A 24,274-nucleotide genomic window follows, 5' to 3' on the forward strand; every position below is an offset into this window, starting at 1 on the left:
AGGTGGAGTTGCAAGTACTTGATACTACTGAGGCTCTTTAATAAGGGCCTGTAAACCATAGCCTTTGGAAATGGAAAAATTCCCTTAAAAAAAAAGGAAAACTATAGAACAAAGCATTTACTGTATAAAATATTAAAATTTTAGATAAAAAATATCTAAGAAAATACTCTGTTGAAGTTTTGAAACATCCTGCAGAATTTAATAAATAAGATTACAGTTGGTGCGTAGGAAGCAGGAAACTTTAAAAACAAACAAACAAACACAACTATGCAAAGCATATATTCTATAACAAGTCACCAAATGTTTTACATTAGTTTGTATGGGGCCTTATTAAGTGTTAACATAAATATGACAGTTTCATTAATTCTGTGTTCTATCATTTTTTTTCATCCTCAGGAGACACTGTTTAGGAATATCAATTTTTCTTCATGAATTTTCCACTAAAGCAAACAAAAAAAGATTTCAAATTTTTCCTGGAAACAATCTGTGCTCTTAAAGAGCAATTGGTGATATCAGTTATTCCAGACCAAGTCCTTTTCTCAATTCTAAAGTTTTTTTTTTTTATTTATTTATTTTTAATAGAGCAGTTTAGAAATCTATTCCATACAATCCGGATATTGTGCAAGTATGCAATTTGTCTCATTGTATTTATCTAGCTAGCTGTGGATAAGATTTTTTTTTTTTTTTTTTAATCTGAGCATTAGTGAATGGTGTTTTTCCTTTACCAAATCCTATTTCACTGTATTAAAAAAGAGGAATTCATGCATTCAGGAATTTATGCAAATGCACAAAATAACCACTCTTTTAAGAAAAAAATGAAAAATAAAAAATCTTTCAATGTTAAATTTGGTGCTGTATCATCTGCAATAGGAATAACAGCCAAACCTCTACTCATTGATGTGTCCCAGTGATGTGACTTAATTTTCACAGTAGTATTTCAGGACTTCAAAAATATGGAAACTCATATTGTTATTTATATGCTGTGGCAAAGTTGTCCAGAGTTGTTTTTTTCATGAGCGGACCTTGTTGTTCAGAATCTGGAAGTAGCTTTGTATCTAAAAGTGTTTGGTGAAACATCCTAATACATGACTGATTTTTGAGAATTCAGCAGCACTCAGAAATACTCTTAAATTATTCTACTTTTAATTACAAACCTGTGACTATAGGTCACAGGTTCCTGAGGAACTGGCCACTGGAACATGTGATTACCCTACATTCCCCCCAGAAGGGAAGGGTATAGAATGAGTAACAGTAAGGTATGGTGATGATAGCCCAAATGTTCTGAGAGAGGGGTTAGGATTGAAACGGCTTTACCTTAGAAGCTTTCTGGCTGATGGGAATAAAGAGCAAAGAAAATAGTACTCTGACATAATTTTTACACTTCTCTAAAAATACAAGCAGAGTCACTGTGGATTCATAATGAAAACTTTATAATACCATAAAACCAAACAATATAAAACCGCCTACCTGGCCACCCTCTTTAACCTCCAAATAGAGATAATGTATGATTGATAGGCAGTAACTATGGAAATATTTCACAAGGAACAGAAAAGTAAGGTTTTCCATGGGACTTATTATTTTCAGAAACGTGGCTCTGTAAATAGCTCTGGTTCACATAAAGGCAGAGGATGCTCTGCAGCTATTTATCCCTGTTCTGTAGCCTGGGGAGGATGCTGACTGTGCTTACAGGGCTCCTATGCCTGCCACACAGGAAAAAAAAAATTGCCAGGTAGCCAGCACAAGGCCTCAGGTGAGAAAAGTCTTCTAAGCGTAAAGGGAGCTCAGTGAGTTTTCCCACTCACTCCTCAACTTCTGCAGCTGAGATTGTACTTTAGGACACAACAGAAAAACAGTTGGGTTTCTGTTCCTGGGGCACAATGAGAAGGTTAAGAGGGTGTGAGCACCTCAGAAGGGAGCAAGCCCATATCTGTAGTGTCAGCAGAGACCATATATGGAAGATTTTTGACATGGGGCCCCATTTACTTTAGGCACGAATGGGATTAAGATGAGGACACACTAATGTTTGCTAGCCAAGACAAAGCTAATACTGATGAGTCTGTAAAAATTGCTTGGGGGCTTTATGGAAAATAGATCCCTTTATTAATTCTGCTCTGTGATTAGTTACTGCTTCATACTTATTTTTTTTTTCTTTTTGTTTTTCCTCTTTTTACATCCTCAGATGACACCCACTGATTCAGCTCACTGTTCTGTGTAGTTTATAAACCAGAGTTTACTTTCTGTTAGTACAGTAATACCTCAATGCCATATGAGAACTCAAGGCTTTATGTATTAATGGTGCCTACAGAAAGCCTACTGAGAACTTACTGTGGATCACATTGTCAAATCCTTTTTATTTTTATTTATTTATTTATTTTTTTCCCTAGCATTAGATCGACTGAAACATCTGTAAGCCTGCCCCACCAAATAAAAGTGCCTGACTTTTAGAAAAGAATGAAAGCAGCTCTTGTAGATTCTGTGTTTATAGCATATCATATGGTAGAGCTTGGTCAGAATATTTTTGAAGTTAAATAGTGTTTAGAGAAGTTCCAAAACAAAAATCAATCCAAGAAAAAATTCCAAATAAAAGATTTCTGTTTTGTAAAATGTTGTCAGCCCTGCTTCCTTTGAGTAAGGCTGCATTACAAAAAACTGGCTTTGTCTGTGTAACTTTAACATGGGGGATTGATTTAATTTTCTGTTTCAGCTGTAATTACACACACACAATCATGCAAGTATCGTGCTGCCTTATTTCAGAATACCCAGTCCCACCAGGGAAGGATATATGTTTGCCCTGCAGCTTGTGGGAACACAAGGACGTATGCCCCAGTCCCCTGTCCAGAGAGGAAAATTCCTATACTAAAATATGTCTCCATCCAACGAGACCACTTGAGTATTAGCAACCTCGTTCCTTTGTGCCACATGGCAGCACAGGCTGTAGAAGGCCAACCATCTTCAGAGAGGCTACTTTGATCTTTCTGCTCCTTGAGTCCACCACTAAGCTAAACTACAAGTGAACATCTTAGTTTAGCAAGTTTTAGTAATCTGTCTGGGAATGGGATGCTCCCTGATAGCAGATGTACAGCTTTCTCTTTCTATCCATCTCCCATAAATGTATTCCATTTTTGTTAGGCTGCATGTTATATTAAGTAAGAAGTTCTTAAAGCTACAAATTCCCAAGCAGGTTGCTAACCGCTGCCTAAGTACACACCAGTTGTGTCCAAGTTCCCCAGTCAGACCACAGCTCATGCTGACTCCTCTGCCTCTCCTTGATCAGGGCTCTTGGGAATTTCCATTTGTCTGAGGAAGGGTTACTTGTCATCCATGTGATTTGGGTTCTGCTTCACCTGAGTCTCATGACAGTGTTTTCAGCAGATAATTCTCAAGATCTCAATTTCTCTTAAAACAGCAAAGGAAATTTCTAGCTTCTTTGATTGCAGGAAAAAAAAAAAAAAAAAAAAAAAAGAAAGAAAAGAGAAATTGGAGCTCCTCTAAACTGCAGAATCCAGAAGTCAGATAAAATACTTTCTACCTCTTTATTTTTAATATTCTTAAAGTTTATAGCCAGTCCCTTTCTTTAGGATATATATATTCTTTAGGCTATATATATATGTATGCATATAAAACTTCTGTAGAGAAGGTGGAGTTAAGGAAATTGACTCGTGCTTATTTACGTATTTTTTATTCTGTGAGGCTGGCAATGGACATTTGCCATCCTTCTGTCTAGAATTGAAATCAGGGTTATGCTTTTTGTGTTATAACTAAAAGAAATGGCAACTAGTCTCAAAGTGGCAGTAGCCACTCCTTCCCCAAAATAAGTAAGGTCAGCATGCCATGATGTATCTGAACAAAAGGAAGAGACAAAGTGACTCTTTCCTTGTAGTACTCACGACAATTCTAAGGGAAAGGCTGGAGTGAGACTCTAAGAGGAGGTACAGCCTGCCTGACTGTATAGGTAGCGTACGGTGAATCTGAGGAATTTACAGTGGATGTTCCACATCACCTATTTTCCTCTAAATATTCCAAGAGGGGTGCAAGAAGCTTTGCTCTTATAAGCCCTGAAGCCTGAATAAGGTTCTGATGTGGAGCAAAAAAAGCTGTGCATTTCTTGTTTAATTGTTAGCTTCTTGACTGAGTAATTTTAGATGTATTTTTTTTTCCTTCTTTCTTTTTTTTTTTCTTTCTTTCTTGCATCAGTGGAAACAAAATATCAGAAGTATGGGAATATTGGAGCAAGTGGAAAGAGTGAAAACAGCTGTTTTCCTGGAATATAATGTTATGCCATGGGGGGTCAGAAGCAGATGAAATTAAACAATGACAAAAAAGAGTGCCTTTATACATGCATTTCTTCTTGTTCCCTTTTTAGCCATGAAATATTTGAAGTCACTAATTTTACTTCATAAACAATATTTTTTTTCTAGTCTCTGGGCAGCTGGATTAAGATTTAAGCTTCAGTTGAATGATTGGTTTATTTCTATTAACATATATATATTTAATTTTATTCCTGTCAGTATATTCAGTGCCTGTTTAAGTACAGCTCATGTTGCTCAAGAAAGATTGCAACAGACTTTATTTGTATGTTGTACACCCAAGAAACTGCTGCTTGTAGCTAGCAGGAAAGATGTGAAGGACCAAGAAGAGAACTTACTGTATAGCATTTAACTGTACTATTTTGAAAAACACATTTCAAGAAAGAGTCATTTAGACAGTTTACTCAGGGAAAAAAAAAATATCTCAAAATAAAAAAGGCTTCAAATAAAACAAGTCATCCTCTGAGAACCCACAGGGAATTGTTTATTTGAGCTCACCCAAGAAAAATTACTTTCAAGTTATCTGCAATGCCAGACACTTGGACTACAAGTTTGAGATATTTCTTTAACAAAAACACTTTTTTTTTTTTTTTCCTTATTTGCTGTTATTGTTGTTGCTATTATTATTTTTTAAAAAGGTTAAATTTTAAAATCTTTTTTTTTTTTTTTTTTTTTTTTTTTCCTTCAGTAAAGAGTTCCTTACAGCCTTACAGGTTTGGCAAAGAAATTAGACCTGTTTATGAAGGAAAATTGAATTAATGAGTCTGAAATGCATATTCACTAGCAAGTTTAGTTTGTATGAAGAGGTAGCTTTAAGAATTATTCCTGATTAATTGTAAATCCTAAAGAAATCAGCAGGCCTTCTCACATGTTTCAAATTAAATATATGACTGAGTGCTCTCCTGTATCTGACAGACTGTACTCTTCAGTAGATCCAAACATTTTTAGGTGATTTTCCTTTTTTCCGAGAAAAAAATTTAAACTGGTGAACTGAAACACACCATGAGATCATTTTTGTTTTACTTTATTGCTAATGTAAAAAAGTAAACGTTAACTAGTTTTTTTTTTTTTAAAGTCTTTTTTTATGTTAATTTTTTAAAATGTTTAAATGTTTTTTTTTTTACTTTTTTTTTTTTTTACTTTTTTAACAATTTTTCATTTGGAATTCATCTTCATTTGTATTTCTCACAGTAAAAAGAAAAAAAAAAAGAAGATTTAGCATTTTGGATCATAGGAACTTTTTGTCTAACTTTGTTAGACATGAAATGAAATTTTCCAGACTATTTGGTTCCTACAATTGTTAAGGCAACCCAAAGTGGCTTTTCTGTTTCAATTTTTACAGAGTAGTCAGGAAATTTGTTGTTTTCCTTTTTCCAACATGCCTCTCTATCTGGGAAGTCTGTTTTTGAATATTAGGAACTTCATGATATTTAACAGCATTAATAATTTAAACTTAGATCTTTTTCAGCTACTTCAGACCTTGGGAAAAGAAACATTTACACTATTAGAAATAAACTCCAGTTGACTCATCTCCTCCAAATTTAGTATCTGCATTGAAATCAACATTACAAAAAAGTATTACTTTTTATTTAACCTATTCTCTAATAACATGAAACATATAGTAGTTACAACTCTAAACTGCAGAATAGTAACCAGGCTCAGAGTTAGTAACTTTTTGCATTTGAAAACAAAAAAAAAAGGCTGTAAGCAACAGTAGAGGATTTACATTATACTTCCTACAGATAATGTTCTTATTTCACAAGCTGTTTGCGCCTGGCAAGATGCCGCAGTCACCAGCCCATGAAATTCACAGACACTCATTCCTGCTACCACTGAGTAACTTAACTATTTTATTTTGGCTGAGAAAAGTGACTTTCCAGCTGGACAACAATCTGTAGCACTTTACATTTACAAGAAGATGCCACATAACAATGTTAAAAAAATAAATTGTAAAGCTACTGAAACTTTGGCTTGGTACCCACGATTTACAGTAGCTTGCTGCGCTGGCCGTAAGAGAAACAAGAATACATGATGCAACTTGCCTGATATTTTTGAGCTCTGAAAAAGAAATTACTCAGGGTGAAAAAGGCTCATGCAAAAATACTAGACCCTTGCATTGCGACGCAGAAGTGTGAGAATGTATGTAATAACAGAGGCACCACCTGGACACCTAAATTGATACCCCATGATCTTCTCCTTTTTCATTATTCAGATTTTGCCCAGACTCTCTAGAAATCCATTTGCAGCCATCTTTTCAACTTCAGCATTAGATACAGATCTTTTATTTGGTGTAGGGCTTGGTATAACTCACTGCAGCAGTACTCAGTACTGCTTCTCTCTTTTCACTCTCCTGTGATTTGTGATGTCTTGGTCACTTTCCAGATTTGTCCAGGCTTCCTTTGTGCCAAGTTACTTTGTGTAAGTTACTGATTTTACATTCTTTACATTTATAAAGCAGCCATTTCTCCGTCCCTTTTCTCTGTTCATAATCCTGGAGCTGCTTTCCAGTCCCAGGAGAACATCATGATCCCAGAAATTTTTCTTTTCACCAAAAATGAGCAGTTAACTGATTCTTCTGATACTTCCCTGTCCTCTGTGGCCAGGACATGCCTCCCTGCCAGACTAGAGGGAACTCTGTGCATCTTCTAACCTTCCTCTGGCCTGGTGCGCTGGGGCCTGCTCTGCTGTCAGAGAATAGCTGGTGGTAAGGTTGAACAATGGCTAGCAATGGTGACACAATTACCATGACATCAGAGACCATGTAAAAATTACTGATCCATTGTTTTCATTATGCTTCTTCAGCACCCAGTGAAAAAAAGTGCCCTGTGTCCTACTTCCACTCAGGTCTCAGTATTTTAATCCATTCCCATTTTGCTGAGAAATTTTCTTTGGCCTCAAAATATATTTATTCTTCAAAATATACTTTTGTGACACTCCCATCAAACCACAAAAGAACAGTCAAGAGTCAGAAAGGGCCAGAGTGAAGGAACTTGCCTCACCTCCGCAATAAAGCCACAGCAAAAATCAGGAACTGTAGAGAGAAATCAGAGTAATGATGAACTGATTGCTAATTACAAAACTCAGTCCACTTGCTTGTGCCTTGTTGGTCATATGAGGATTTTTTTCCATCTGTAGCATCTGCAATCTAACTCAGATAGATAGATAGATTAGCAAGTTATTTGATGTAGAGAGTTCATTTATAGATGTGATTTTGGAAACCAATGGTTCTGTAAAGCCACTGGCCATTTGAGGGGGACCTGAAAAGAAGCTTCTGATCTTTTATGGAGGCCTGAGCATGTCTTCTGGAAATTAGACTCCTCTAAGGGTTCATATTTTCCAGTCTCTCTGTCACTCTGGCAAGATCCTGGGCAGGATGTGGAGTTTCTTTGAGGAGAAGTTTTTAAAATGCAGTTAAGACAAATACCTGTTGGGATTGTCCTGGATATAAACAATTCCACTACTGGTTTTCAAAGCAAGGCCTCTGTCTTTTTCTGTAAGATTGTTGTGAGAAATCCTACAGAAATCTCTTTTTTTTTTTTTTTTTTTTTTTCCAAATTCTGCAGGAACTCTGTAAAACAGGAGAATTTTGTAGATAACAAAAAGTCAACAACTAGACAACTAGACAACTTAATCACAGAAGATGTAAAGAAATTCTGGTAATGACTCTATTCATGATCTGGTACTGGTCATCTGCAATAACATGGAAAGTTTTGAGAAAAAAAACAAACAAGTGATGGCTGAGAGTTTAACAAAAAAGAGCAACAGGCAAAAATAGTTTGAAAACAGTAAAAACCAAGCAGAAAAGGGGGGGGGGTTGGGGGGGGGGGGGGAGGAAGTAGAGCTAAAACAATCTCTATTCAAAATTTTATTCCACAATGAGTCTCAGAGGAGCCTTTGGGACTGTGGTCCCCATATTTCATGTGTTCCATGAAAAATTTAGATCTGAAGATTCATGGAGTTCTTGACTGTTCTTTACATACTGGCTTTTGTTCTTGCTTTCATGCTTTTACCCAACACCTCAACAGTTATAATTCCCTTGGGACTTGAAAAACCTGTTTTCTTTTCTTTCCTTTGTCCAACAGAATTCTGGCTTAAAAATATCTCTCCAAAAATTTCTGGAGGATGCCTTGGGGAATTCTGGGATGAGAGAAGCCTCCGAATATTTCTGTGGAAACTGTTTCATTTTGAATGGAGTAATTAAGTTCTTGTTAAACCATTGGCCTTGAGGTTAGGGAATTTGCCTGGAAGGGGAGAGATTAATATTTCAGACTGCTCTGATTAACAATTCTCTACTTATGCTAAGCCAAGCAGGGAATAGACCCCTATCATTCTCCTTCCAAATAAACCTTACTTTAATGTCTCATTCACACACTTTGCTTGGTATTCCTACGTGCTACTCCAGGTCAGGCGAGGGGTACAAATACAATAAAACTCCAGAGAAAGCTGGGATTTTGTGCTCAACATTTCCTGTTACCTGCCTTTGGTGGCTATCCAGGCACTATGTCAGCCTTTGCAAAGCCTATTTTTATGTGCCAGACTCTCCCCATACAGCCTTGGCACCTAATTGGAGTCCGGTGAATCAGTATACCTGTAAATACCTTCTGTGGATATCACCTCTAACTGATTAATTTTCAATCTCTTAACCAAATTCCCATTCAAGCAAAGAATATGATAAGAAATCCCTCCACCAATGGTAACCATCTGTGGCTTTTGCCTTTAGCAAGGTATGTATATCAATGGAAGCTGTGCGATACCTTCTGCAGTACCACGTCTGGTATAAAGTTGCACACATAATTTGAAGTTCAGCTATACTTAATTCTTTCCCCTTTCAATGCATATCAATCACATTGTTTGATGCAATTCAAATTTAGCACGAAGAAAATGCTTTAACTTGATTCATACTTTCTTTCCTGGGGTTTCCCAATTGGTGAAGAACTGTCAAAAAGTACCATCTTCTGCAAGATTTTTTTCCCAGAGACAAAGAATTCTGATGGACTTTTTCTAGCAATACTACATTTATTTATTTATTTATTTATTTAATTCTCCTCCAAAGGCAGGGAACAAATTGTTCCTTCAATGGGTTTACATTAAGAAAAAATTAAAGGTTGTTTTAATGCCTTTTTATCCCCACAGGTCAGTAGGTTTGCAAGATGGTTTGCAAGATTTTTTTTTTTTTTTTTAATGTATTAGATTACATTGCTGTGGCTGCCACTCCTAATATTAACACTCTTTTTTCAGTGTTAGATGTCATAATATGCAAAATTATTCAGTGCTAGATATCCTAACCATATTCCAAATGATATGTTGGCTACAAGAAATCTAAACAACTCTCTTCTTTTAGCAATTATTGTTATGGATAAGGCAAAGAGAACCTATGCATTTGCAAACTATTAAAATGTGCCTGTCTGAAATGTCCCTGCAGAGCTATTTTAAACTTCCTGGAAAAACAGAGAGGATATGAGATTGAATTAACACCTTGCTTCATTTGGCACCTCATGGGAATCAGATGCCTGGGGAACTTTAGTTATCTATGCTGAAAATAACAAGCCAGTCTCTTTTATCCATTACTATCTAATTTACAGTATTGCTTGCATGTTATGATCTTGCATTTAATTACAATACAGCAATAAATTACTTGTCATATTATAATTTTGATTGTCTTTCTCTGAAGTGTGTCTTCCTTGCAGCTGCACAAACAAGCAAACAGCTTCAGCCACTGACTTGTCCTTGGATATCTGGGAAGTTTTTTTTTGAGTTTCAATTCCCCCTTAAAGAAATGCACTAAATTTCTTGGGTGAAACCAGCAATAATAGTATCACCAGTGTGGCCTCCATGGGGGATATATCTAGGATGCTGAAAAGCTGAGAAATACAGAACTTTGACTGAGAACGAAAGTGATGACTCATAACAGATTCTGCCCCATTGTCTGCATTACCCTGTTTAAAAACATTTATCCAGATTTGCTAAGAAAGACAAACAAATAAAATTTTTAAAAAAGCAGCTCTGAGGCCTCTACTAATAGCCAAAACCTCTGTTTTCTTGTTTACTATTTCTTCAGTGGTTCTCTGTCTGGTAGAGGGTGGTCAGTCCTTTGTAGAAATGGGGTCCTGTGAATTGCCAGCAGCTAAAGGATGATTTCAAGAAAAGGGGATAATCTTCATTTCACCTGGGGAAGCAGACAATACTTCTTAGGTGGAGTAATGGCTAGAAATTCAAAAACTTGTCTGATTTATTAATAAAAATGTGACTGACATGAGACACAAATATTATTTATCCTTTCTAAATGAAAAAATGTCCCTGCAGGCACAAAACAAGAAAAGCACAGCAAAAGAAGTATTGCCTTTGTTAGCAAGTCTTTAACACATCCTCTTGCTTCTTGTTAGGTTAAAGTGTCTTTAGATCTTGACTGCTGCAGCTGAAATGCTACAGCAGGTTTGGGAGGGAATTTTGGATGCATTGATCTAAACGGTTTCAGAACAAGGCACCATGAAAAAAACACAGCTGAAGCACATGACAGGAATATTTGCCCACGCCACTTTTTTTCATGTGATGTTAAAGTGAACACTGAATCTTGGAAAAAACCCAGTCAGCCAAGGGCAAAGGGTTTCATAGCAATATTCTAATAACCAATCTGTTCCATCGTTTTTTTTTTTTTTTTTTTTTTTTTTTTTTTTTTTAACATTGGTACGTTTCTGTCTGCAAACAACTGATCCTGTTCCTTAAGCATATAGACACGTCACTTAAGGATTTAATAGTGAGAGACACTGAGAGACTGTACAGATCCCTCTTTGACAGTACAAGAGACAACTCCAAGAGGCTGAAATACTACTGGGATTTGAAATAGTGTGTGCAAAGAGTCTCCATTTCTTCAGCTAGTTAAAGTGGTTTGTTTCTATAATTTCATATGCATTAAAAATAAATGTATAGCAAGTAATATTTTAAAGTAACTTTCTGTTATACTGCTGGCATCACCTCCAAAACAGTCGTATGTCTTAATGACATTCCATTTATTTAACTGCTTTTCTCATTAAAAACACAGCCATGGTGGTACTGATTGCTCAATGTTTGACTGTCTAGATTATACAGAGCTGCCTGATCTGAAGAGACAAAAGCCCAGGGCAGAGCAGCAAACACAGGGAAGGGAAGTTCCCTACTAGGAGTTTGTCAGGTTGAGGAACAATGTGTGTTGCCTGATGCACTTAATAGCCAGGAAGTTACTCATCACTGTTAGTGATTCTTACTGAAAATACTAAAATAATTTCCAGTACTTCATCCAAGTGTCCTTCAATTGACAGTGGATTGTTAAAATGGCCATGCCTGATTCTGCACATTGAATTTCTGCAAACAAAATTAAATACAAAAGTTTATGAGGTATCTTTCATTTCATCTTATTTTATTTAGCCGGAGAGCAGATTTTACCAGTGCCCTGAGTGGGTTTTTTACAACAGAGTTCAGAGGTGGACTATGCACTCTGAGAGCCAAAGTCCTTGTTTTTTCTTTTGTAATGCTGATGTATCTGAGGCTTTAAACTCTGAGAGGCCTCTGAGCTAAAAAAAGAGTAGGAAAAATTATTATAACATTTTCTTATTCTTCCAGTATGAGAAAGTGGTTTGCATGTAAGCTCTCCCATAGTATCATCCTGGAGCTGAAAGGTGTTTTTGCCTTTGCAATGCAGATCTTGGGTATCAACAAAAATCTTTACCCCAGATGGTGAAAAGCCATTCAAGATGCCCTTTCCTACTTGCACCAAAGGATGGTGAAGTTGTGATGGCCCCATAGGCAGTCCTCAAGAATTCTTTGAAGGCTTGCAGTAAGGGCAATGAAGAGGTCCCATCTGCACCACCCTCTGGAGGAAGTCCCTTAGGAGCACAATGCAGACCTAGCCATAGTGTTCCAAAAATATAAGCCAGGTGGAAATGTTACTCCAGGACATGCATGCAAAGTTTTTGTGTGCCAGGTGCTCTTAGTTTGCAATGAGTACTTGGTTGCCCTGAGGCTTGAGGTAGGGAAGAGATGCTGTTAGTCCCCAAGAGCACTCTGACCATGTAAATATGGCACCCTGAATCTCCGTGTCTGTGCTGCATTTTGCAAGATGTTCATCCCAAGGATGGTATGCTCAGCAGAGTGTCCCTAACCACAGAGCAGAAGCTGTAATGTCACTTTTCTTGTGTTCTTGCTTCAGGAGGCTCTATTGTGTTGCACAAGACCAGATGTTACATGACACAAAATCAAGATTTAATGTAAATTTGTGAAATCTGTGATGCTTATATAAGGAAATTCATGTAGCTAATCAAGAAATATAGAGGTACAGGTTAATGCCTCAGTTTTGAACTTTGTATTGTTCATGAATCACTCTTTGTGTAAAGATCAGAATTAAAACATGGCTCAATAGGTTTCTACTTGGTCTCAATGATCTGTGGACCTGGAAGACATGAATAACATGCTGAGATTGGAGCAGTATAATGCAAACATTTCAGTGATGTACCAGGTGTTGCCTGAAAGTACCAGCTTTCAGATGAGGCCTTCAGCGCTTTATCTGAGCTCTAGTGCTTTGTAGATAAATGATCACACTGCACTTTTGAAAAGAGCACAGGGACAACCTCAGGTTTGTAACTAACATCCACTTTCTTAACACATAATATAACATCCAGGGCTGTTCCTGACTGAAGCTTGGCTGTTAATGTTTGCCTACACAGTCACTATACTTACCAGCACCTAATTCATCTGAAAGCAGTCTTTAGGATTCTGAGAGAGATGTTAAATAAAACTAAATTACATTTTTCCATTCTGTCTAACATATAAATCACTATAAACATAAACCAATCCTGTGTGTGCAGTTTGAACACAAGCTTTGCTACTGAGTAGTTTTAAATTAGTTTTTCACATGCTTATTTAGAGGCAGTATCATTCTGCCCTGAATATTAATAACATACTAAAATGGACTAGAAGATTTACACAAAAATTACAGTCATGTATCTGAATAGTAATGCAACTCACAGGTGCACTTCTCTTGTAGCATTCTTCCTGAATGCACGTCTGTGTGTAAAGCAAAAGTCATTTGGGCAGCAGAACTTTCCATGCTAGCACATCCTCATTTGTTATCAACAGACCCAAATGATTCTTCTTCAAGCAGCAGTTAACAAGCAGGGGTTTAATTCCTCTGGAGCCTGTAGGCTGTTCCCTGAAAAATGCAATCTCACGTTAGGACTTAATTATTTTAAGAGTTTGGAGAACAAAAAGGTCTTGACAGGAAGATAAGTATGAGCTCAGGGCACCATGGATCCTGGTCCAAGTCATTTTCCTCTGCTGATTATGGATTTGGTGAAAACAAGATTTAATTGACAGCGACAGAGACATTCTTTGAATGCAAAGTCAAATAAAGAGGTTCATGTGCTGAGTTAATAGTTTCCTGGAAAAAATAATATAGATTAATGTGGCCACCAAATGCCTGTGCAAACCTGCAGTATTATACAGTATGAGTATGAGATAGTGTTTTGAGAATGAGATGTATTTTCCATTTACCCATGACTTATGCTACAGACCATTTTACTTTGTTACGTGATCTTCCCTCATAAGACTCTTCATTCTTCTAAAAAAAAATCTAAATAATGTAAATCACATTTATATGCATAATGTACAGAATGGTCATTAACTACACACCTAACTCCTGCAGAATTTTGTGGGTGATTTGATTTTTCTTGTGCATAATTTTTCCTAGAAGTAAAAAACAAAAAAAAGAAAGCAAAAACATTAATATAAACATTCAATACTGACACAGAGCATCAGAAAAAAATACATATATATATTTTTCACGTGAGAATACATTAGGCCTGGGAGTTTTACTGCTCATTATTTTTTTCCCCAAAATTGCAAGAGAGAGCTGGGCAGAAATACCAAATGCACCTGTAGTCTGTCTCAGATTTTTGGTAGCTACGTCACGTTTTGAAATTATTTAAAAAACAAACAAGAAGAGAAACTCACAGTATGCTTATTGATTTTCCTGGAAAAATGGGATATATGTGTAGATTACTAAAATAAAAAAAAAAAAGAAGCAAGCAACATGTTATTGGATATAATCACTTATCTCATAGTACAAACATGTAGAAATGCCTGAGAAATTACCTATAAATGTTGTGAACTTTTTAACACGATGACTTGCTATGTGAGAAATGTTCAAAGTAACAAAATTCTTAAAGAGATCAAAAAAGAACAAAGATTCTGTAGAAACAATGGACCAAATATATCTCAAGGATAACCCCACTGAGATCAGTGGAATTGCACTAGGGATATACTTGGCCCAGTGACTCCAGAAATGATGTTAATGAGGAGCCTTAACACCACTGCTAGAGAAATCTCTATTTAAACCATGCTGTGGCAGTTCATGTGAAAAAGTAAATGGGGCCTTCACACGAACTGCACAGCATGTGAGTGTGAATCAACAGGCTATAATAAATTGGTTTGGTTTCCTTCTCCCAGACTTAAGCAAATGTATTATATTGTTGCATTTGAGATGTTACAATGAAGGTTATGTCATTATTCCATTATGTTCAAAAAAGCCTTATTGTGTCCAAAAAAGGTCTGACATTGAAAAATAGTTCTTAGGAAAAAAAGAGATTCTCTAGATCAAAATTAATGAGTGATAAATCCCTGGTAAAAATCCTGTGTTTGCCTAAAACTTGATCTGGTAGGCGTCAATAAGCTCTGGATGAGGAAATGTTTTGTAATATAAAGGCCTCATTTTTTTTCAAGGGAAAGTAAACCTGAATGGATTTGTAACAAATTTAAATAGTGTGAAGGAATGCAGTATCTGGCATTCTATGACATGATATATCCTTAAACTATTTGAAAACACCAAACTTGAATTACCAGAGAAAGGAGTGACCTTTTCAACTTAAATTACTGATTTAAGTTGAAAATTAAATCTCTCCCTACAAATGATTGTGACACAGTCTTTAATCCTGTCTAACCTGTCTAAAAAGGTTAGACAGGATCAAGATTATTTTAAAGTTCTGGGTAAACTTTAAAGTGCAGATTTGATGGCACTTCACAGTTGTTGTTCCCTAGGTACTGTTGGGGAAACTGAGATGCAGAAAGCTAAGGTGAGCACCATCACTGAGATGGGTAATAGTGGTGGCGTCAGTAGCACCCACTGACATGCCAGGCAGAACCCATTAATGACATCCCCTCCCCAGGTCACCTTCATGAAATATGACCGATTCTGTAAGGTCTTTTCTGCTTGAGGGCTCTTAGGCTTCAATCTCCACCAAAAAGCAAAATCTTTTTTCCTAGTCTAGTGTCTGTTTGCAGGGATCTGTTCAAACTTCACCAAAAATAAACCCACAAAACCAGTCTGTGAGCACGTGAAAGAGATTATAAAATGTAGTGCCTGTGCACACTGTACTGAATTCACTGCACTGGACTCAGTGACCCCGGAGGTCACTTCCAGTCCTCTAGCCCTATAAACAAGGAAATCATGTTTGGCTTATTTACAGAGATCACAGAAAAAGAAATACAGCATTTCACAGATTTCATCTTGGTCTTTCAAAATGATCGTGTCCTGACATTTCAGCTGTTGAAAAGAGACAGTATTTACTACCTAGTATGAAAAAGACCAGAAGGCTGAAACGCATAACAAAGTAAAGCCATGATATGAGACAGATGAACTCATTCAGATAAAATAAGACAAGACTCAACCTTCATCTGAACTTCAAATTGAAACCAAGTTACATGTTTCATTGAAGGAAAATAAAAAGTTAGCCATTTTATTTATCTTCCACTTCTCCTTTTACTCAAGAGAATGCTATTGAAGTACTGGCTGAGATGCTGGGGAGAGCAGTTCCTGCCATCTTTCTATGCAATACTGGGCCAGGCCCTTATCCTCTCTTGCCTCACTTTCCAGTCACGTTCTGGTATTCCTCCTCTCTCCTTTTTCTGTGTGATGTATGTACTTTACACACAGAATTCAGATCAATAACTACCTTTTATTATGTGATTACACAGAGCCTGATGTCCTTGTTTCAGCCATTCATTTTGTGCAATTTGTTTGCAGTACAAATGATGTTGATGAAAATATTTTTCTCTGTGTCCCCCAGTGACACTTAGATGGGTATTTTTGATAGAGATATATTCTTCATGTGCTTTCTCTTTGGTTTAACAACCCAAGTATAAATCACTTTGATTTAAAAAGTGCTAGGAGAAGAGAGAGAAATGTGTGCAATTTTGCCTTCACTGTATGAACTCTATGGTATTACCATGACTGCAGCAAAAAGTTAGAAACAAGCAAAGATATTGACTACATTTTAATCCCTACATCATGGTAAGCAATTATCATTCTGCTATGTGTTATTTCCCTCTATATTGTTACAATAATGGTCTGGATTTTTGCATGAATCCTTTGGGTTATATATGTTCCACAAAATATAATGGAAAATATTTTTATAGAAGAGGATGTTTTACAACCCAGCATGATCCCACTCCCCATCATTTGTACTAGGATAATTCAGAAATGTTAATTTCTCTATCTGGATTTCATAAATATCTCAAACACCCCCAACAGAACACAAAAATTACTTATGTTTGATGGGAACTGACTTTTGGATCCTTTAACTGCTGTTTTTAAATTAGCTATTTTGGTCTTGATTTTAGTTGTCATGTATGACACAGAAAGGTGTTGAAGAAACATCTCTGCTCTCCCTACAAATGATTGTGACACAGTCTTTAAACAAAACCAACAGTCTTTATGAGAGCTCAGGGTATTGGAAAAAGTTAGACCTTGAAGAACTGTTATTGACAGGTTTCTTCAAAGGAAGAGCATAATCCTTCTTCCTGAACAACAAAAAATACCTAAACTCAGGCAGAGTTTACAGAACAAGAAACAAGTACAGAAAATGAGGCTAGACTTTAGAAGAAATGATGTTTTTCCCCCATTCAGTATCTTTCGGCCTAACCCAAAACATGCAAGAAAATGAGACTGAAAATCAGCCTGAATATCACTATCACAAAATAAATGCTTGAGGCATTGCTGAAATGGGCAGTTAAGGTTTAGAAAATTCATTCTACTTAGAATTTTGAATGAAAAAAAAAAAAAAAAAAAAAAAAAAGATGATCTAGTGTCACTCTTTGCATGGTCTCGTGATATAAACATACCAGTGAACCAGTGAAGCAAGAAACATTACTGAAGGCAAATGGGAACAAGTAGTTTTCAAGGAATGTTAGAAAGAAAAAAGCAGAAAGTCAAAAAAAAAATTATGTTTGGGGGTTCTCCTATAATTAGCACTTACAGTTTGACACAGTGTTGAGTCTACTTGCCTGTGAAGTATTATTGACTTTGAAAAGTCTTTTGCAGTTGCGCTGAACAATTTTTGAATGTTACCAAAATTCAAGTAAGGGTAGCTATTATAACAACATTACATTGTGAATCATCCTGTAATTATCTGCTAGTCTACTAATAATCAAAGTGTTAATCATTTAAATAGCTTGTTATACTTCCATACTTCATGTGGCAGCATTAAAAAATGTTTCCATCATCCTGGCAAGGTACACTGCTGAGTTTATGTCATGTCACCCACTACATGGTTAAATACTTATTTGAAAAACCTATCCAAAGATGACTGAAAAGTGAGAAGACCAGTCACAACCATTCAGTGAAAGGCAGGAAATGTGTTAAGACAATAGGATATACTTTTTCTCTAAGATTTAGGTAGAGAAGCATATAAATCACTATGTCATAGCATCTTAAACATTGCAAAATAGTCTCAGCTGTAACAGCATGCTGCAGGGCAATATTTACTGCTAATTCTAATGATTGTTATTATGGTTATTCAGCTTTGGTATTTTTATTTCCCTAGCACCACTCCCTGAAATGATTTAAATTACAAATTTCTATTCCTATATAATAATTTCATCTTCGTGCTATTATTCGTATATCAGCTCTCATTCATGGTCACTTCTTCAGATTATACTTCACTTTGTGGCAAATTAGTTCTTGTGTTTTAGAAGTCTTCAGCCTGTTCAGTTCAAACAGTACATTGAAAAAAATTTGGTTTTTACTGTAGGGAGATTAGGGAGAATATTTCAATTTCAGTTTCTGCTACATTCCACGCTGTATTTTTTTTAACATATTTTCCCAGTGGAACACTCAATGATGCTGCTCTGAAGCTCCGCTCACTGAAGAAGCAGCACAAAAGGAAAAGATGGAGTTCATAAAGGAGAAAAAAGGAGAAAACCCAAACTAGAACAGGCTAGAAATTGATCTATTCTACCAATATTGCAAGGAAAGTGAACAAAAAAGAAACTGGAAAAAATATTGCCTACCTTATCACAGAATGGTTGAGGTTGGAAGACACTTCTGAAAATCGTCTAGTCCAACTTCATGACAAAATCAAGTTAACAAGAGCTTGTCACTTTCATTGGACCATGTCGTTTTGTTTTGAGTATTTCTAGGGGCAGAGATTTCCCAAGTTGTTCTAGTGTTTGATTAGCCTCATAGTAAAAATACTTTTTTTTTTTTTTAATTTATTTTAGATGGAAGAATGGAAGTTTCTGTGTTTGTATTTGTGCCTATTTCCTCTTATCTTTCAATGGTGTAAAGAAGACAGAGCCTGGCTCTGTCTTCTTTACACCCTCCCTTAGAGTATTTTTACACATTGATGAGATCCCTTCTGCATCTTCTCTTTTCCAGGCTCAACAGTCCCAGCTCTCAGCCTCTCCTCACATGTCAGATGCACTAGTCCCTTAATCATCTTCATAGTCCTTGGCTGAACTCACTCCAATATGTCTATGTCTTTGCTGCACTGGGAAAGCCAGAACTAAACCCAGCAGTACAGATATGTTCCACCAGTGTTGAGTAGAGAGGAAGGATCACCTCCCTCGACCTTCTGGCACTGCTCTTTCTAATGCAGCCCAGGATGCTGTTGGCCTTTGCTCTACATGCATATTGGTGGCTTATGGTCAAATTGGTGTCCACCAGAATTCCCGAGGCCGCCTTTGCCATGCTGCTTTCCATCCACATATGCCCCAGCATGTGGTGGTCCCTGGGGTTATTCTTCCCAAGGAAGTGTATTTGGCACATTTCTTTGTTGAACTTCCTATTAGTTCATTTCTCCGACCTCTTAAGGTGTCTCTGAATGGCAGCACAGCCATGTTATCTATCAACCACTCCTCCCAGAAAACTTGCTGAGAGTGAAGTCTGTCCCGTCATCCCGGTCATTAATAAAGATGTTAAACAATACTGGCTCTAGTATTAACCCCTTGGGTATAGCACTAGTGACTTGCTAGGCTTCATGCCACTGGTCCCAACTGTTTTAGCAGAGCAGATCAGCCAGTTTTCATTCTATCTTCCTATCCATTTACCTAGCCTGTCTGTCTGTCTAAAAGTAAGTTATGGGAGACAGTGCTGAAAACTTTGCTAAAGTCAGTGATCTCCCCTCATCCATTATTAAGACATTTGTTCTAGAGTTTACTTGATGCTGATGGTTTGCTTCAGCTGTTAAATAAAACCTTGTGAAATTTGGGTAGCTTAGCAGGTAGACACAAAAGGTGCTTGGGCTGTGATTTTCCACTTTAGGTATTCCACAATGAATATTCAGAAGTTCTAGACATTCTGGACTGTGTGTCTAAAGTATAAGGTCTTATTTAATTTTACCTGACTTAAATAGTGCAATCAAATTCCAAAATACACCTGATATATGACAAGAAAAATCTTATGACGTATAGATAAAACTGCAACTCAGAAACCTGGGTTGGTAATACTTACACTTTAGAACACCCTTCCTCCCTGCCCCCCCCCCCCCCCCCCTTTTTTTTTTTCTCCTGTAGCACACATATACTGGGACTAAAACAAACTTTTCTCCTTCTGTTTTCCCAACCTTATATTTTTACAACATTTAAATATAACCTCAGCTACATGCTTAGCTGAATATCTAAATATGAAGATACCTGCCCAAATGATACCAGGCCTTTTCAAAAGTTAAGCAATGTAACCAGTTGCCTCAAACCATTATGAACATTACCACAGTTTTCAAGACCCATCTGGTCAAAGCCCCGAAAAAACTTGATCTGACTTCAGCATTCTCCCTGCTTTGAGCAGGATTTTAACTGTATGACCTACCAATATCTCTTTCAGCCTGAATTATTCTATGATTTTTATAAAGATTGCTTACTCAAATACACATTGTCTATGCATATTACCTATATTAAAAAAAAAAAAAAAAAGAGCCAGGGAATTCTAGAATTAGATATGCTTGCACAACACTAATTCAGTCCATGTGGTAGATGGATTTATTCAGCCTACAAATGGGCAACCCATACATTTCCTCTTCAGTCTTCAGTCTGTGGCTCAAGGCCTTATTTTAATGTTTATATTCAAACCCTGCTCAGAAGAAAGGCTTTATTTTTACAGAGCCTTTTCAGTGTAACTTCTCAGTCTGCCATGAACATTCACAGCACCCCTGTGAGGCAAGGTAGCATCTCTGCTCCAATTTTACAGCCAGCCTCTGGATTGAATTTTTAGAGAACTTTGTGTTTAATTGCACTTTAAATGCCCCCACTGACTTTAGTTGCAGCTGCCAGTGCTCAGCACATTTGAAAATCCAGGCTTCTAGGACTGCAGACTGGCTTGTCCAGCACAATTAACTTAATCATAAAGCACAATGTTTTTATCTAGTGAGATAACAGTTTGGAACAAGGGAAAATCCCATTCAGTGGAATCTTTATGGTTACAGCTCTCCTGAATCACAGCCCTTTCCACACTCCTTCATTTCTTAACCACTGTACTAGATATATAGCACATGGTAATTAAATATGAAATGCATGTATTTTACTGAGCAAATATCTCACTTGAAATGTGAGATCTTCAATTTGAAAATAAACATGAATTAGGGCTCAGCCATGGAAGTGTATTTGCTACTCCACCAGCCAGGTCCCTCTGTCCTTGCTTAGTCAGCTCTTTCATGCAGCATTAGCTTGATCTTACACTTTCCCTATGACAAGCTTCCAGAAGTAAGTGTGAAAAGGCAGATCACTTTCCACTACCCACAGGAAACAGAGTGACCCATCTGTTGTCTGTTGGATGATACGTGAGCTGTATCCCATGCAGAAGCCAGAGCTAGTATGGACTTGTTCTCATTAAACAAAGCTAAATATTGGAAGCAGCGTAGGACCTGCACAGCTGCCAGCTGAATTTCCAGAATGAATTTTCTTGGCTTTAAGTTATTCATCCCTAAGGCTGAGATGACAGATGATGCCACTACAGCTTTACCTCTCACTAACAGAGGGAATGTGGGTTAGGACCACAGTAGCCATAAACTACTCTTGCTTCTTGACAATCTTGAGACGTCTCAAGTATTTAATGGCCTCATGTAACAGTTCTAGAGTAGTCTACATTACGGCAGCCTTATCCCACCTGCCCGCTCTTCAGAAAGTCCCTAGTTAATAGCATTACCTCTGCCACATGCTCTGCACCCTGTGCCTCTGCTGCACTAGGCAAACTACATCTCTCCTGTTCATACAGGAGAAAATCCTGCTCATACATATGAACACCCTGTTCATACAGCCCCAGATCCTGAAAAGCAAGCTGTTCACGGGGCAGAGATCCACTCCAAGAAGCTCAGGCCCCATTGCTTGAGAAGCTGCTTCTTTTCTTGTAATCATCTGTCACAGCTGAAATCCAGACCAAAGTAATGCTTCCAACAAACTTCTCTGGAGATGGGACAAGAGGTAGGGGATTGCTCTATGGATGGCCTGCCTCAGACAGAACTTTACTGACTTTCCAGGCACATGGCAAAGGTTGTCTCCTTCCCTGCACTACTTTACTGAAGTTATGCCTAGGAATGGTATATTAATAGGTATTCCTTCTGCTGTATGTTTAATTTCTGAGGCTGATGACCCAAATATGATATGAGCACTGACAGACATTGTAATTGTATAAACTTGGGGAGAAAAATTAAATAATCATAACAAAGTCAATTGTCAAGAATAATAATATTTTCCTTGTAGTGTAATATTAATGTCATTAATTATTAAAGAAGAAAAAATAACAATGAATCATTGAGACTAAAAGTAAATGAGCCTGGAGACTGCAATTCCTTCTTATATAGGAGTGCCCTCTGCAGTCTAGTGGTTTGGGAGTGATGCTGTATGAGCTCACACAATATTTATACCAGGGGAAATCAGGAATAGATTGGTCAAAGCCAGTGCTGTAAGTCAGGATGTGGAGTCATTACTAACACCTGTAGTACGGAATTCACTGTATTAATACACAATTTCTTAGGATAAATGCTAACCCCTTTTCTCTTACAGACAATCTGTGCTTACTTTAGAAGTTGTTTTTCAGATATAAGTATTGAAGCAAAGAAATAACTTTCATCTCTGCTGCTTGGACATGGGGTATTTTAGCCTCCTTTTTAAAGCCTAGAAAAAATTGTAAAGTGATCTTCAGGAATTTTCTTCAAAGGAGACATTGTCTGTGTCCCTTCAAGTTTTTAAGCTCTAAAGCTGGTCACATGCTGCCATAATATTTTAATGTCATTCCTAGCTGGCAGGTAGCAACTTGCTTTTCATCAATGCATTATGTAAGTAACCCAAGCGTTAAGATGTGACCTCATTTTTAAATACACATTTCTCCATTAACTGCAAATTTTACAGAAAGATCACTTCCGCATTTATGATCACTTCCGCTTCACAAAAATGATTGCTTACTTAAAAAAAAAAAAAAAAAAAAGTATATGTAAAAGAATATTTAATTCTGGGGGAAAAAAACCCTAAGCCTCTAAAAGTTTATACCGCCTCCAATTACTTTTCATGCTTGACTATGTAGCAAGGAATACTTCATTATACCAGGTCACCAACTTTGACATCTCTAACCTCATGATAATAGCCCTTTTTGTAATGTACCAAAATTGAAAATCAGTTTAGTTTATGTTCTCACTAGGTTCATGGCTCCAGTGCCTAATATATTGCTGACTTGTATGCCAGCATTACTCCCCAGTGAGGAATATTAAATAGCCACAGCGTATATTAGAAGGGGTGAAAAGGTCCAGCTCAAGTCTGCTGTGTAGTTCACATTCGTTAGTGCTTTAAAAACTCAGTAAGTTGCATAATGTTTCCACTTATCCATGAAATTGTGGCATGATTCATATCATAGGCATCTTTAAATGATTTGTAGTCCACTATTTAAGTAGGTATTCTACATAAATAAATACTTCCTGGGTTTGTATACACAACTTGTGCTAGTCAGTATCATAAAGAGGCACAATAGCTCCTGACCTTTATTACTATGGCAAGAAGTTCATACTTCTAATGAAAACCCCCCAAACGACCAACAGGAATGGTGTAATACAAAACACCTCTGTCTGGAAAAAGCATTTTTGTAGCTTACCGAAATATGAAAGCTATTCCCCTCCATCTAAAGTTTCTTTGCTTTCCACTCCTAATATTCTCTGTGCCTTCTGAAAGGTTCGTGGGCTGTGTCACTAAAGATAAAGCTAGTACATGGGATACAGCATTTAGCTGCTGCTAGCTGGGTTGCTCTTGATGTTGCTAGTTTCTTAGCTCTAATTTCTGGCCCAAATTGGACTAGAGCCCTCTCTCTTTGGGGGACTTACTTTACTAGTAAGAATATCTGCCTTCAGATTCTTCAAGAATATCTGCCTCCCTTCAGTAGTATATTGTTTTTTCTGTGTATGGGGTAGTTTTGCAAAAGAGAAGACACTTACAGAAGCTGAAGGATGATTGTTGTCCAGAGGAGTCCATGTTTTTCTCTCCCACCATGATATGGCTCCAGTGTGCGGTAAATCGTTTGCAAAAAATGGGGGATGCTAAAATGAAGAGAACAAAAGAAAAGCTTCATCAGACTCAACAATAGGAGGGCTCAGTCAGCAGTCTTCTAAAACAAATACGCTGGCCTCTAACTTTGGACTGTTCCTGAGGGGTCCTTTGGGAATCATTTATTCTTCCTGTCAAATTTCTGG

General features: G+C 37.1%; 1 long non-coding RNA gene across 1 annotated transcript in view; it reads right to left on the reverse strand.

Moving 5' to 3' along the window:
- Positions 1 to 8,157: 8,157 nt before the first annotated feature.
- Positions 8,158 to 24,274, reverse strand: part of LOC118164311 — a 51,246-nt gene continuing 35,129 nt past the window's right edge. Inside the window, exons 5-6 of the long non-coding RNA XR_004749433.1 lie at positions 13,305 to 13,488; positions 8,158 to 10,473 (exon numbers count right to left, since the gene is read on the reverse strand). This is a non-coding gene — a long non-coding RNA (uncharacterized LOC118164311). The remainder of the gene's footprint in view (positions 10,474 to 13,304; positions 13,489 to 24,274) is intronic.

Source organism: Oxyura jamaicensis, chromosome 3 (genome assembly GCF_011077185.1).
Source record: "Oxyura jamaicensis isolate SHBP4307 breed ruddy duck chromosome 3, BPBGC_Ojam_1.0, whole genome shotgun sequence".
Taxonomy (NCBI): Eukaryota; Metazoa; Chordata; class Aves; order Anseriformes; family Anatidae; genus Oxyura; species Oxyura jamaicensis.